General features: G+C 45.2%; 1 pseudogene; it reads left to right on the top strand.

Annotated features, from left to right (window-relative positions):
- The first annotated feature begins 705 nt into the window (after positions 1-705).
- Positions 706-5,160, top strand: LOC103229230 (golgin-45 pseudogene; annotated as a pseudogene).
- Positions 5,161-12,628: the final 7,468 nt, after the last annotated feature.

Below are 12,628 nucleotides of genomic sequence, written 5' to 3'. Positions count from 1 at the left end.
TGTATTGTTTTAAGCCACTTCATTTGTGATAATTTGTTACAGCAACCATAGGAAGCTAATATGTGCTCCATCGTTCATGCCCTGGGGAGCTGGCTGCCTTCCTGATGTCAGTGACCCGTGGCATAGGCATGACCTGCTGGAGAAACTGCCCTAGGTTCAAAGGCCTGAGTGTGCAACACTGGCCCTTGGGAGACTGCCTTAGCTGCTGGACTTGACTTCCTGAGCCCTAAAAGTGCCATCCATGGAGAGGGGAGAAGGAAGCTTCCAAGCTTTGAGAGCCCCAAAAGGCCAGAATAGCTGGGCCCAGCAGGAGATGGGTGGGCTTCTTAGCTCAACTGGTTAGTGGCAAAGGGCTGAGGCTGACAGCTGTGGGCTTAATCCAAGAATGGGGCAAGTCACCTCACTTGGAAGTCTCTAAGGTCACAGGCTGCCCCTCCCTCAGTGTCCCCTACAGATGAGGCCAAGCTTAGGGGGACAGAACATAGGTAGCTGGGCAGTAGCTGGACCTGAGCTTTACAGGACACTCAAACACTGCCTTATAGGATCCTCATCTGAGCAGTAACTCTAGAAGTTGCTTTGTGAGTTGTTTTGTGATCATCATGGCTTTCACAGCCCCAAAAGGGGTGGAGAAGCTGCTATCTGAAATGCAGTTGAGACCTGAGCAAGCACAGCGAAGGTGGTGCAGTGGAGTTCTTTGTCAGCGACATGGGCCAGCTTAAAGACACAGGGGGAATTACTGTAAGGCTTCCTGTTGTCTCAGATGCAGGAGCCAGAGAGCAGTCCAGCTCCAGGTAGGCACCAGCCACAGAACTGGAAAGCCCTTGGGAGGCTGAGGTCTTGCCTTCTCTCTAGCTTTTCTTGGCCCCTCTGTGTGTCAGCCTCCCTCCTCTCCCTGCAGTCCAGCTTTGGGTGCACACCTCCCCATGGTGGCAGAGGCCAATTCCGCAATGCCTAGTGTTGACATTTTCTTAACACGAGAGACTAGTTCCAATTCCAAATGTCCAGGACGCACTTGGCCCAGACTGACCTGGTCTGATAAAATGATGCCTGTCAGTGGATGAGGGTGGGGCCATTGCTCATGGGCTAGACTGGGTATCATCTTTAGGATAACCCAAAAGGTTGTCTCATAAGAACTGTCTCAGTTCATCAATTTTCACATTGTAGCATCTCTGATATTGAGATACAGCATACAATTGATCTCACTTTAGGATTAATGGTGTCTTACAATTGCTGTTGGCCAGACAGCAGTCATGACTTAGTGTCATTGCCTGCCTATTTGAGACAGGAATGTGAGTCCTGTCTGTTGTCTCAAAAACTTCCATTAATCTTATCTCCTGGTAAGATCAAGCTCCAGTATCAACACTTGCATAGTGGGTCCCCAGAAAGAAAATGCTGGTGATCATGGTGTAGTACTGGCTTAAGAAATGCTAGCCAGGGTGCAATGGCTTACACCTATAATCCCAGCACTTTGGCAGGCTGAGGTGGGCAGATGTTTCAAGCCCAGAAGCTCAAGACCAGCCTGGGCAACATGGTGAAACCCCATCTCTACTAAAAATACAAAATTACCCGGGTGTGGTGGTGCGTGCCTGTATTCCCAGCTACTTGGGTGGCTGAGGCAGGAGAATCACTTGAACCTGGGAGATGGAGGTTGCAGTAAGCCAAGATCATCCTGAAGGAAGGAAGGGAGGAAGGGAAGGAGGGAGGGGAGAGAGAAAAAGAAAAAGAAATGCTGCATTTTCAGTTCTATTGATGGCACAGCAGGCAATGGTGTGTGAAAAACAGGCACTTAAAGACTCTGAGCCGGGTGCAGTGGCTCACGCCTGTAATCTCAGCACTTTGGGAGGCTGAGGCGGGCAAATCATGAGGTCAGGAGTTTGAGACTAGCCTGACCACATAGTGAAACCCTGTTTTTTTGTATTTGTAAAAATACAAAAAATTAGCTGGGTGTGGTGGCAGGTGCCTATAATCCCAGCTACTTGGGAGGCTGAGGCAGAAGAATCGCTTGAACCCGGGAGGCAGAGATTGCAGTGAGCCGAGATCGCGCCACTACACTCCAGCCTGGGCGATAGAGTGAGACTTCATCTAAAAAAAAAAAACACTGACAAGGGATTCAGAAGAGAGCTTTAGCAAATTTGCTTTCCTCATATTGTACATGATACATGTCTAAAAAAGTCTGAGCTCTTTCAATAAGTATATAATAATGTATATATATATGAGTACGTAAAGAACATAATAAAATTCTAAAGAAAGCATTGTGTTAATGGTTTAATTGGTTACATTTTATAGCTCATAAAATAATGGAGCATCTATAAATCTGGTCATATCTTAGTTGAGTATAATATGGCCTATGGGCCCTATTGCCTGTCAAATCCCCCAAATCTGGATTCTATTTTTGATGGAAGAGGAAAAGAAAGATCCATCCTAAACTTAATCCAAAGGCAATGTAAGGGATGTCTGGAGGGCCTGGGGGGGTCGGCTTCGGAATGGAAGAGGTCTGTGAGAAGTTAACCTGGCGATGCTGATTCAAAGAGCTTGTCGAGTGAAGCCCCCTGAAATGGGGAGAATAAGAATCTTAGAGGTTGTTCAGTGGAAGTCTTGGAGTGCATTTTCAGTAGTTAAGGGGAAAAAAAATTACTACTCTTAAAAGTTTAAAAACCAAAGTCACCCTTACTTCATCCCCAAACTGAGGAGCAGGAGATGGACTGGACACTGAGGAGCCACCTAAATCTGTTGAAGTTCCCTCTGGGGTCCAATCCAGAAGTCATCATAGCCTTCGGGGTCCATGGAAGAAAGCAGTTCCATCACAGAGAGCCCACGAGTTCAGCCAGGGAAAATGCTCACTGAAAAGCAGTAGAAGTGGAAGCTGTAAGAATATTAGGTCCTGCCGGTTGCGGTGGCTCACACCTGCAATCCCAGCACTTTGGTGAGGCCGAGGCGGGCGGATCATCTGAGGTTGGGAGTTCGAGATCAGCCTGACCAACATGGAGAAACCCAGTCTCTACTAAAAATACAAAATTAACTGGGCGTGGTGGTGGGCACCTGTAATCCCAGCTACTTGGGAGGTTGAGGCAGGGGAATTGCTTGAACCTGGGAGGCAGCAGTTGCAGTGATCCAAGATCATGCCACCGCACTCCAACCTGGGCAACAAGAGCGAAACTCTGTCTCAAAAAAAAAAAAAAAAAAAAAAAGAATATTAGGTCCCAAAGTTGCTATAACTCATGATAGCTCCAACAAAAATACAATAACTCATGATAGCTCCAACAAAATTATGATGTCTCTGGGATATCATAAAGGAAAATTCCTTGGTCAGTCAGAGAGAGTTATAGAACCTAATAAGGAACTCTCAGAGTAAAGAATGTATTAATTAGAGACTGGGCATGGTGGCTCACGCCTATAACCCCAGGACTTTGGGAGGACAAGGTGGGAGGATCACAAGGTCAGGAGTTTGAGACCAGCCTGGCCAATATGGTGAAACTCCGTCTCTACTAAAATACAAAAATTAGCTGGGCGTGGTGGTGTGCGCCTGTAGTCCCAGCTACTGGAGAGGCTGAGGCAGAAGAATCGCTTGAACCCAGAAGGCAGAGGTTGCAGTGGGTCAAGATAATGCCACTGCACTCCAGCCTAGGCAACAGAGCGAGATTCTGTCAAAAAGAAAAAAGGGGGAGGAGCTCAAGAATTATGAAAGAAGGTTACTACAGGACAAAGAAGGTCTTTGAAACCAGCTCCGTATACAGACAGAGGTAAATAATGAGTTTAAAAAGTTAGCCGGGCACGGTGGCTCAAGCCTGTAATCCCAGCACTTTGGGAGGCCGAGACGGGCGGATCACGAGGTCAGGAGATAGAGACCATCCTGGCTAACATGGTGAAACCCCGTCTCTACTAAAAAATACAAAAAACTAGCTGGGCGAGGTGGTGGGCGCCTGTTGTCCCAGCTACTCGGGATGCTGAGGCAGGAGAATCACTTGAACCCGGGAGGCGGAGCTTGCAGTGAGCTGAGATCCAGCCATTGCACTCCAGCCTGGGCGACAGAGTGAGACTCCATCTCAAAAAAAAAAAAAGTTGCTGGTGGCTTCTGTTGTGGATGATCTTCAGTATCACTTTGAATGTCTAGCCTGTGAGAAAAATCAGCTTATTTTAGAAAATGAAGCCCTAGGTTGAAACGCAGCTCAGCTTTCCAAACAGTTAGGATGTATGTTAATACAGTGTGATGTATGGCGAGGTAAATTCCTTGCAAGCAGAGTAATGGCAGATGAGTTAACCAACTCAAGAGCATCAAGAGTAGTTTTGTTTTTCTGTTTTTTGAGACGGAGTCTCGCTTTGTTGCCCAGGCTGGAGGGCAGTGGTGCAATCTCAGCTCACTGCAACCTCTGCCTCCCGGGTTCAAGTGATTCTTGTGCCTCAGCCTCCCAAGTAGCTGGGATTACAGGTGCCCATCACCACGCCTGGCTAATTTTTGTATTTTTAGTAGAGTTGGGGTTTTGCCATGTTGGCCAGGCTGGTCTTGAACTCCTGGCCTCAAGTGATCCTCCTGCTTCAGCCTACCAAAATACTGGGATGACAGGCGTGAACCACCATGCCCGGCCTCAAAAGCAGTTTCACAGCATCAAAAACGTGATGCACGTGGTTCCATACAGGATCTCCTAAGTGAACGGGAACAGTTTCATCAGGAAATGATAGCTACCCAGAAATTACTGGAGGAGCTCTTAATCTCTTTGCAATAGGGAAGAGGGCAACCTTACTCTCCTAGCATACAACCCCACAGCACAGCAGAGCTGGCATTAACAAATCACAAGTTGGCAAAAGCAGTAAATTCTCATCTTCTGGGAAATGTTGGCATTAACAATCCAAAAAAGATTCCATCGACAGTTGAATTCTGCAGCACCCCAGTGGAGAAAATGGCTGAAATGGTTCTACAAATTTTAGCTCCAACTACGTAAGCAGAGAGCTCGCCTGATAATCCACGTTTTGAGTTTTCACTGACCACCTTACTTGCTACAAAGAAAAATTTTGGATGATTTCATCCCTATGTTAGATATGAAAATACAGCTTTCAATTGTTGCGATCACTGCCAGGGAGAACTTTCTGCCCTTTAACAGTCAATATATTGGAGGCATGCTACAGGTATTTGCTTATTATCCAAGAGTCATTATTATTTGGGAGCTGGGGTTCTTACAATGCTAGAAGTAATATCACTTCCTATTTACAAAATGTATATACCCAAAGATGTTTTATGTACTAGACTCCAGATTACTCCTTCTTAATATCTCAGCGTAATAAAAGAATGAAACGGTATTTAAAATTTAAATACAGTTGCATTTTTCTCTTTGAGCTTATACAATGTTTTAGAAACAGTCTACTTTGTATAAATATCAAGTTGGATATTCTTGTGTGTTAAACTGTATTTAATATTTAAAATAGAGAATACTTTCCAAGCAATACATGATGCTTTTCCTAAAGGACTCTAAAAGAAAAAGGTTCTATAACTTTCTTTTAAGCACTAAACTATTATTTATCTTACTGGATAGTTTATATGAACAGTGTTAATGTAGGTACACTAAAGCAAAGCTAGGCAAACTACAACCATGAGTCAAATATGGCCATACCCATTCATTCACTATTGTCTAGGTTGTTTTTGCACTGTAGCTGCAGAGCTGAGTAGATGTAGCAGGGCATGTATGGCTTGGAAAGCCTATGGTATTTACTGTTTGATCCATTACAGAAAAAGTGTTCTGACCCCCACTTTAAAGTAATTGTAGTAGAGGACCAGAGGATCTTTATGGTAATTTTTTGAGCTACAAAAGAGCCTTGGAGAAATGGATGAAGGGATTAATCTTTTTAAAATAAATGCTATAAATTAGAAAAATAATAAATATTTTAGAGCCAAATTAACAAGTATGTCAGCAAAACGTGTTAGTTTTATGCAGGGGATTGTGTATTCTGAATGGACACAATCTGACATATATAAAAGAAACAGATTCTTAACTATTGACTCTTTTTAGCAAATGCAACACAGAAGAATATCCAACTTGATGTTTATAAAAAGTAGACTGTTTCTAAAACATTGTGTAAGCTCAAAGAAAAAAAATGCAACCCATCAATTAACATATATTATGTAATATATACTATTGTGTATTTATTATGAGCCATCATAAATGCCCATTGATTGGCCTTTAGGAATAATTACAAAATATTTATATCAAATTATGCAAATTTGTTGCAGAAGTGCCTATCAGTAGAGAAGTCTTCAAAGGACAAATCTCGTCAAATAATAATATATTTTAATGTCAACTTAAAAACAAAGGCAATATAAAACATCCCCTCTTATCACAGATTACCTTAAGATATACTTTCTAATTGCACTCTTTAGCATCTTCCATTTCTAATCATGCTTTCTTGTTTAGAAATCTCCTTAAGTCCTACTTTTCCAACCAACAATGCAAGAGAAATTTTGCTAACTCCAATACCTGGGGAAGCTGGCTTCTGGAAACAAGCTATTTAAAAGATGGCTTGTGAACACTTGTAAAAGGATACGGGGGGCTGGGCACAGTGGCTCACGCCTGTAATCCCAACACTTTGGAAGGCTGAGGCAGGTGGATCACGAGGTCAGGAGTTCAAGACCAGCCTAGCCAACATGGTGAAACCCCATCTCTACTAAAAATACAAAAAATTAGCCGGGCGTGGTGGCAGGTACCTGTAATCCTAGCTGTAATCCTAGCTACTTGGGAGGTTAAGGCAGGAGAATCGCTTGAACCCAGGAGGTGGAGGTTGCAGTGAGCCAAGACCGTGCCACTGCACTCCAGCCTGGGCAACAGAGTGAGATTCTGTCTCCCACCAAAAAAAAAAAAAAAAAAAGATACAGGGATCCCTGGGCCCAGGCTAGTTCCAGGTAGAAGAGGCTCTGCTTGATCAGCTCTTCTTTTGGGGATGGATACTGGGCTTTACAGAAGAGGAATATAAAGATGTCTCTGTCCTTGCTGAAATTCAGACAAGCAGTGTCTCCTCTAATCCTGGTGGGAATGATGGGGAAAGGGGAGTGGATGGAGAGTCCCACTAGAGGACTAAGTGGCTGTGGAAACGAACATGCCAGAATGTGCTGGCTTATGCATCTGACAACTTGCAGGGACATTTCTGCATGCTGTGAGGACCAGTGATTATTCCCAGTCAGTCATTTTTCTTAATGACTTGGACTTATCAAACCCATGGGATTGGGTTTTATGGGATTGGCCATTATGAAGCCAATAAGGTAAATGGGAGATTTGGGGTTCAAAAAGACCTTAATAGGCAGTCATGATGTAATCTTACAAGGCTACATTTCATAGTAATAAACATAAAACCCTGAAATTGGGTCTAAAACACCAAAACCTGTCTCCAAGGTGGGAAGATATGGTGGGATCACATGGAAAAGAGGCCGAGAAGACTCGAAATGTGAGTCAACAGCATGGTGAAGCAGCTGAAAAGAGTTACTTCAATCTCGGGCTGGACAGATAACTTGGGAGCTCAGAAGCTGGTGGTGCCTACGTTTTCTGCCAATGTAGCTGTGAAGCACAGAAAGCTGGTCTCTGATGAGAGAAGAATGAAACAATGCTCCACAGTGGAGAAGAGACCCTGCCACGTGTCAGCCCGAGCCCATGGGTGAGTGACATGAATTGTATCCTGGTCCCTCATGACACATTTTCCTTTTCTTTCTTTCTTTTTTTAAGCAAGACTTAATTTTTTCTTTTTTCTTTTTTTAAGAGATGGGATCTCACTCTGTCACCCAGGCTGAAGTGCAGTGGTGCAATCATAGCTCACTGCATCCTTGACCTCCTGGGCTCAAGCGATCTTCCTGGCTCAGCCTCCTGAATAGCTGGGATTACAGGTGCATTTATTTCCCTTCTCTAATTTGAGTTAATGCAGGTGGATTTGGGATTGGATTTGTAACCCAAGTCCTACTCAAAGCAAATGTTATAAGGACTGTGAGAGATGGGCAGGACATGACCGCTAACACTGAGTGGTTTGGTAAGATCAAGTGGTTGAGGCTCATTTGGGACTTCAAGGATCAGAATGAATGGAGATCTCTGCTTACTCTTCCAGCATCTTCTGGTGGTGAGGGAGAGAGGAGGCTTCCTGGGCTGTACTCACTGCAGGAGTCTTTTTAGTTCCAAATTTGCACTCCATGGTGAAAGCAGCATTTAAAAAAGAAAGAGAGAAATCCATTCTTATTATATAGGTAATAGAAGTGGGGAATGCAGAAGGAATGGGTTAGAGATTTCCAAAGGAACTTCTGTGGTCCTCAGTGACTGGCTAAATGCAGTTGAAGAAGGAGAAGAATGTCCATAGAATGTTAGTGTTGGAAACACCTTTGAGGTCATGGAGTCCAACCTTCCCATTTATTGTAGGAGAAAACCAAGGCCTGGGAGCATGGGTTGCCTTGCTGTAAGTCACAGGGGCTGAGGCAGAGTTAAGGTGAGAACCCAGGTCTCCCGACTCGTAGCCCAGTGCTCTGTACAGGACAGCAAAGTTTGGGGCCATGATGGTCAGGAGGAGAGAGAGAAATGGAGGTGGGAATAATTTGGTTTTATGTACAATCAGCATGAGATAATAAATGTAGTAAGTCATCAATGTACCCAACCCAGTGTCATTTGTGGGTGACAGTAACCATTAGATTGTATAGTGGTTAGGACCCTTCTGGGTGCAGGAAACATAAAACCCAATCTAAGCTGGTAAAGACAGAAGGATAAGCCGGGTGTGATGGCTCATGCCTGTAATCCCAGCACTTTGGGAAGCCAAGGTGGGTGGATTGCCTGAGCTCACGAGTTTGAGACCAGCCTGCGCAATATGGCGAAACCCCATCTCTACTAAAATACAAAAAATTAGCTGGGCATGTTGGCACATGCCTGTAGTCCCAGCTACTCAGGGAGGCCGAGGCACAAGAATTGATTGAGCCCAGGAGGTGGAGGTTGCAGTGAGGTGAGATCCCACCACTGCACTCCAGCCTGGGCACCAGCAGAGTAAGACTCTGTCTTGGGGAAAAAAAAGGATAAGTTACTGGCTCAAATAACCAAAATGTCCAGAGGTAATGCTGACTTTCCAGGTGGCTGAGGCAGAGACTGAAATGCCAGCAGGGCCTGGCTTCTCTGGCTGGACCCTATTCTCAAAAGCATCTCTCTCTGAGGTGGCAAAATGACTTCCAGCAGCTCCAGTTTTCCCACCTTGTGATTGCAAGTCTGGCAGAGAGACACTCTTGAAAAAGGAGCAGCCCCAGCTGGAGGCAGGCAACATGGTGGCCCCAGCCAGGACACTAGGTTTTGCTTATTGTTATATGTAAAATGTTTATTCAGAAATAGAATGCTTGTTCCTCGGCACCACAAGGAAAAATTAGCATTCAGACAAAAAGTTTTCTCAGCAAGGCAATTTTACTTTCTGCAGAAAGGGTGCTCCTTGAAGATGGAACAATGGTGAAAACACACCTGAACAAAGGAGGGAAGCAATTTTTATCCTTTACATAGCTTGTCCCTGCTACTGTGCCCTGTCTCCATTGGCTGGAGCCAGACCTCACAATCTAAACTAAAACCTGACAGGCTAATAATTTAAAACTTTTCTAAACAGGTGAAGGCAAGGGACAACAAAGGAAAAGAGGAAGTTGCTTATGCCTAATGGGGAAGGTGCATAGGCTGCAAGCTGGGACATGCCTGTGAGCACGTCCAGCACAAATATCTTGGTTAAAGTACAAGAACATAGAATGTACTACGTGTTTGTGAGCATGTCTAGCACAAGTATTTTCGTTAAAGTGTAAGGACATAGAATGCACTTATTCCTTTATATCTAACAGCTACATAGGATAGGGCTTAGTAAAGAGTTAATAGCACAAAGCAAGGAGGCTTGAAGGAAGTTAGTCTTTAAAAGAAACTATTATTTCTAACACTTATGACTTATTCTTTAACAAGAAGGGAAGCTTTGAAGAGGAAAATTTTATCAGGGGAACCCATCCCCGATAGTCAACATGGGTTCTTTTCTATTTCCCTAAGCATCGGCTGGTCTGAGAAACAAAGGGAAAGAGTACAAAAGAGGAAAATTTTAAAGCTGGGTGTCCAAGGGAGACATCACATGTTGGCAGGTTCCATGATGCCCCCTGAGCCGTAAAACCAGCAAGTTTTTATTAGCAATTTTCAAAAGGGGAGGGAGTGCACAAATAGGGTTTGGGTCACAGAGATCACATGCTTCACAGGGTAATAAAATATTACAAAGCAAATGGAGGCAGGGCGAGATCACAGGACCACAGGACGGGGCGAAATTAAAATTGCTAATGAAGTTTCGGGCACGCATTGTCATTGATAACATCTTATCAGGAGACAGGGCTTGAGAGCAGACAACTGGTCTCACCAAAATTTGTTAGGTGGGAATTTCCTCGTCCTAATAAGCCTGGGAGCGCTACAGGAGACTGGGACTTATTTCATTCCTTTGTCTTCGACCGTAAAAGACAGCCGTCCCTAAAGCAGCCATTTTAGAGGCCTACCCTCAGGGGCACATTCTCTTTCTCAGGATGTTCCTTTCTGAGAAAAATAATTCAGCGATAGTTCTCCTATTTGCTTTTGAAAGAAGAGAAATATGGCTCTGTTCCACCCAGCTCAGTGGCAGTCAGAGTTTAAGGTTATCTCACTTGTTATCCCTTGAACATTGCTGTTATCCTGTTCTTTTTTTTCAAGGTGCCCAGATTTCATATTGTTCAAGCACACATGCTCTACAAACAATTTCTGCAGTTAAAATGCAATCATCACAGGGTCCCGAGGCGACATACATCCTTCTCAATTTACAAAGATGATGGGATTAAGAGATTAAAGTAAGGACAGGCATAGGAAATCACAAGGGTATTGATTGGGAAAGTGATAAGTGTCCATGAAATCTTCACAATTTTTGTTCAGAGATTGCAGTAAAGACAGGTGTAAGAAATTATGAAAGTATTAATTTGGGGAACTAATAAATGTCCATGAAATCTTCACTATTTATATTCTTCTGCCATGGCTTCAGCTGGTCCCTCCGTTCAGGGTCCCTGACTTCCTGCAACAAACTTTTTATTTTCTACATTTACTGTTTGAGGCCTAACTTGGGTCGTGCTTACCCTAGGGTGGATGGTGCAGCCCCATGCAGGTCACCTGAATTCAGAATGCGTGTCAGGGATCCTTATCACAAGCAACAGAAACCCATTCTGCCTGCCCCCAAAACTCATATAGGGCATGGGCTTCTCCAGAGGCAGATGCTGGTCAATAGGCAGCACAGACATCCATGAGCATGGGGAGGAGTGGGCTCCCAGCCCAGATCCAGGAGAAGCGCTGTTGGGACAGTGGGCAGCCGGCACCTGAGTCAGAGGTGAAGGCAGCCTCTAGCGGCAGCTGTCACCACTCTGCCCGTGCCCATCCCACCCTTCAGTTTGCTCCAGCAAACTTCTATCTCTGTGTACCTGCATCTGTGTGCCTGGGGCTTTCCTCCCAGAACTGCAGAAGACCGCTCTGTGGATGGAGCAGGCTACTGAGGAAGCAGCCACCAAGAGCAGCCCTCAGCCCTCAGAGTGGGTGTCTGAGGCCCTCAGCTCCCTCACCACTTGGATGGGATGATTCTGAGGCACGTGTTTTAGACTGTTTCTCAGCGCTTCCTTCTCCCACGATTCAGTGCAGATGACCATGCGGTGCTGAGATCATAGCACAGCCTCACTGGCAGCCCCCCTTCCCTGAGCCTCTTCCTCATTTCCATCCCCTGCACCTCCCACGTAAACCACTGGTGCTAGAACCCTCATCTAGTGAATGCTTTGGGGTGTCCCAAACTAGGACCCCGCCCACTCTCTGGGACCTACTTGGGGACAGCGACTTCACCTGGAAGTCTCGCTCTAGACCCTTGAGATGGGCTGGGAAGGAGCCCCACACCAGGTCCTCAGGCAGCACTGGAACACTTAGACCCACAGGTGGAGAAACCATTCCTGCTGCTGTAAGGAGGGGGCACCAAGGGCTTGGGAAGGGCTTGCCACCTCTCCTTCAGCTGCCCCCCTGTTCTTCATGGGCAGCCCCCACAACAGGGCAGGAGAATAGGAAGCTCCTGTGTGCCTGCAGGAGTGGGGGTCCAGGCATGCAGGCATGTGGCACAGCAGGGGTCACCTGTGGAGACCTCGGTGCGTGTAGGAGACCCCAGGTTTAGAAACAAAATTCTCATTTTATGATTCAAGACAATGAGAAAACAGTTCTTTAAGGAAAACATCTCTCTATAGGTTATATAGGTTATATTTTATAGGTTGTACTAATATTTTGTAGAACTTAGGCTGGGTGCAGTGGCTCATGCCTGTAATCCCAGCACTGCGGGAGACTGAAGTGGGTCGGTTGCCTGAGGTCAGGAGTTCGAGACCAGGCTGACCAATATGGTGAAACCCCACTTCTACTAAAAATACAAAAATTAGCTGGACGTGGTTGCATGCGCCTGTAGTCCCAGCTACTCAGGAGGCTGAGGCAGGAGAACTGCTTGAAGCCAGGAGGCAGAGGGTGTAGTGAGCCGAGATTGCACCATTGCACTCCAACCTGGGCAACAGAGCAGCACTCTGTCTCAAAAAAAAAAAAAAAAGAAAGAAAAGAAAAAATTATAGAACCTATTTTATGTATTCTGTGAT

This window comes from Chlorocebus sabaeus, chromosome 24, assembly GCF_047675955.1.
Source record: "Chlorocebus sabaeus isolate Y175 chromosome 24, mChlSab1.0.hap1, whole genome shotgun sequence".
Lineage (NCBI taxonomy): Eukaryota > Metazoa > Chordata > Mammalia > Primates > Cercopithecidae > Chlorocebus > Chlorocebus sabaeus.
Note: the sequence above shows the minus strand (reverse complement) of the source record. Positions and strands in the feature narration are given on the sequence as shown.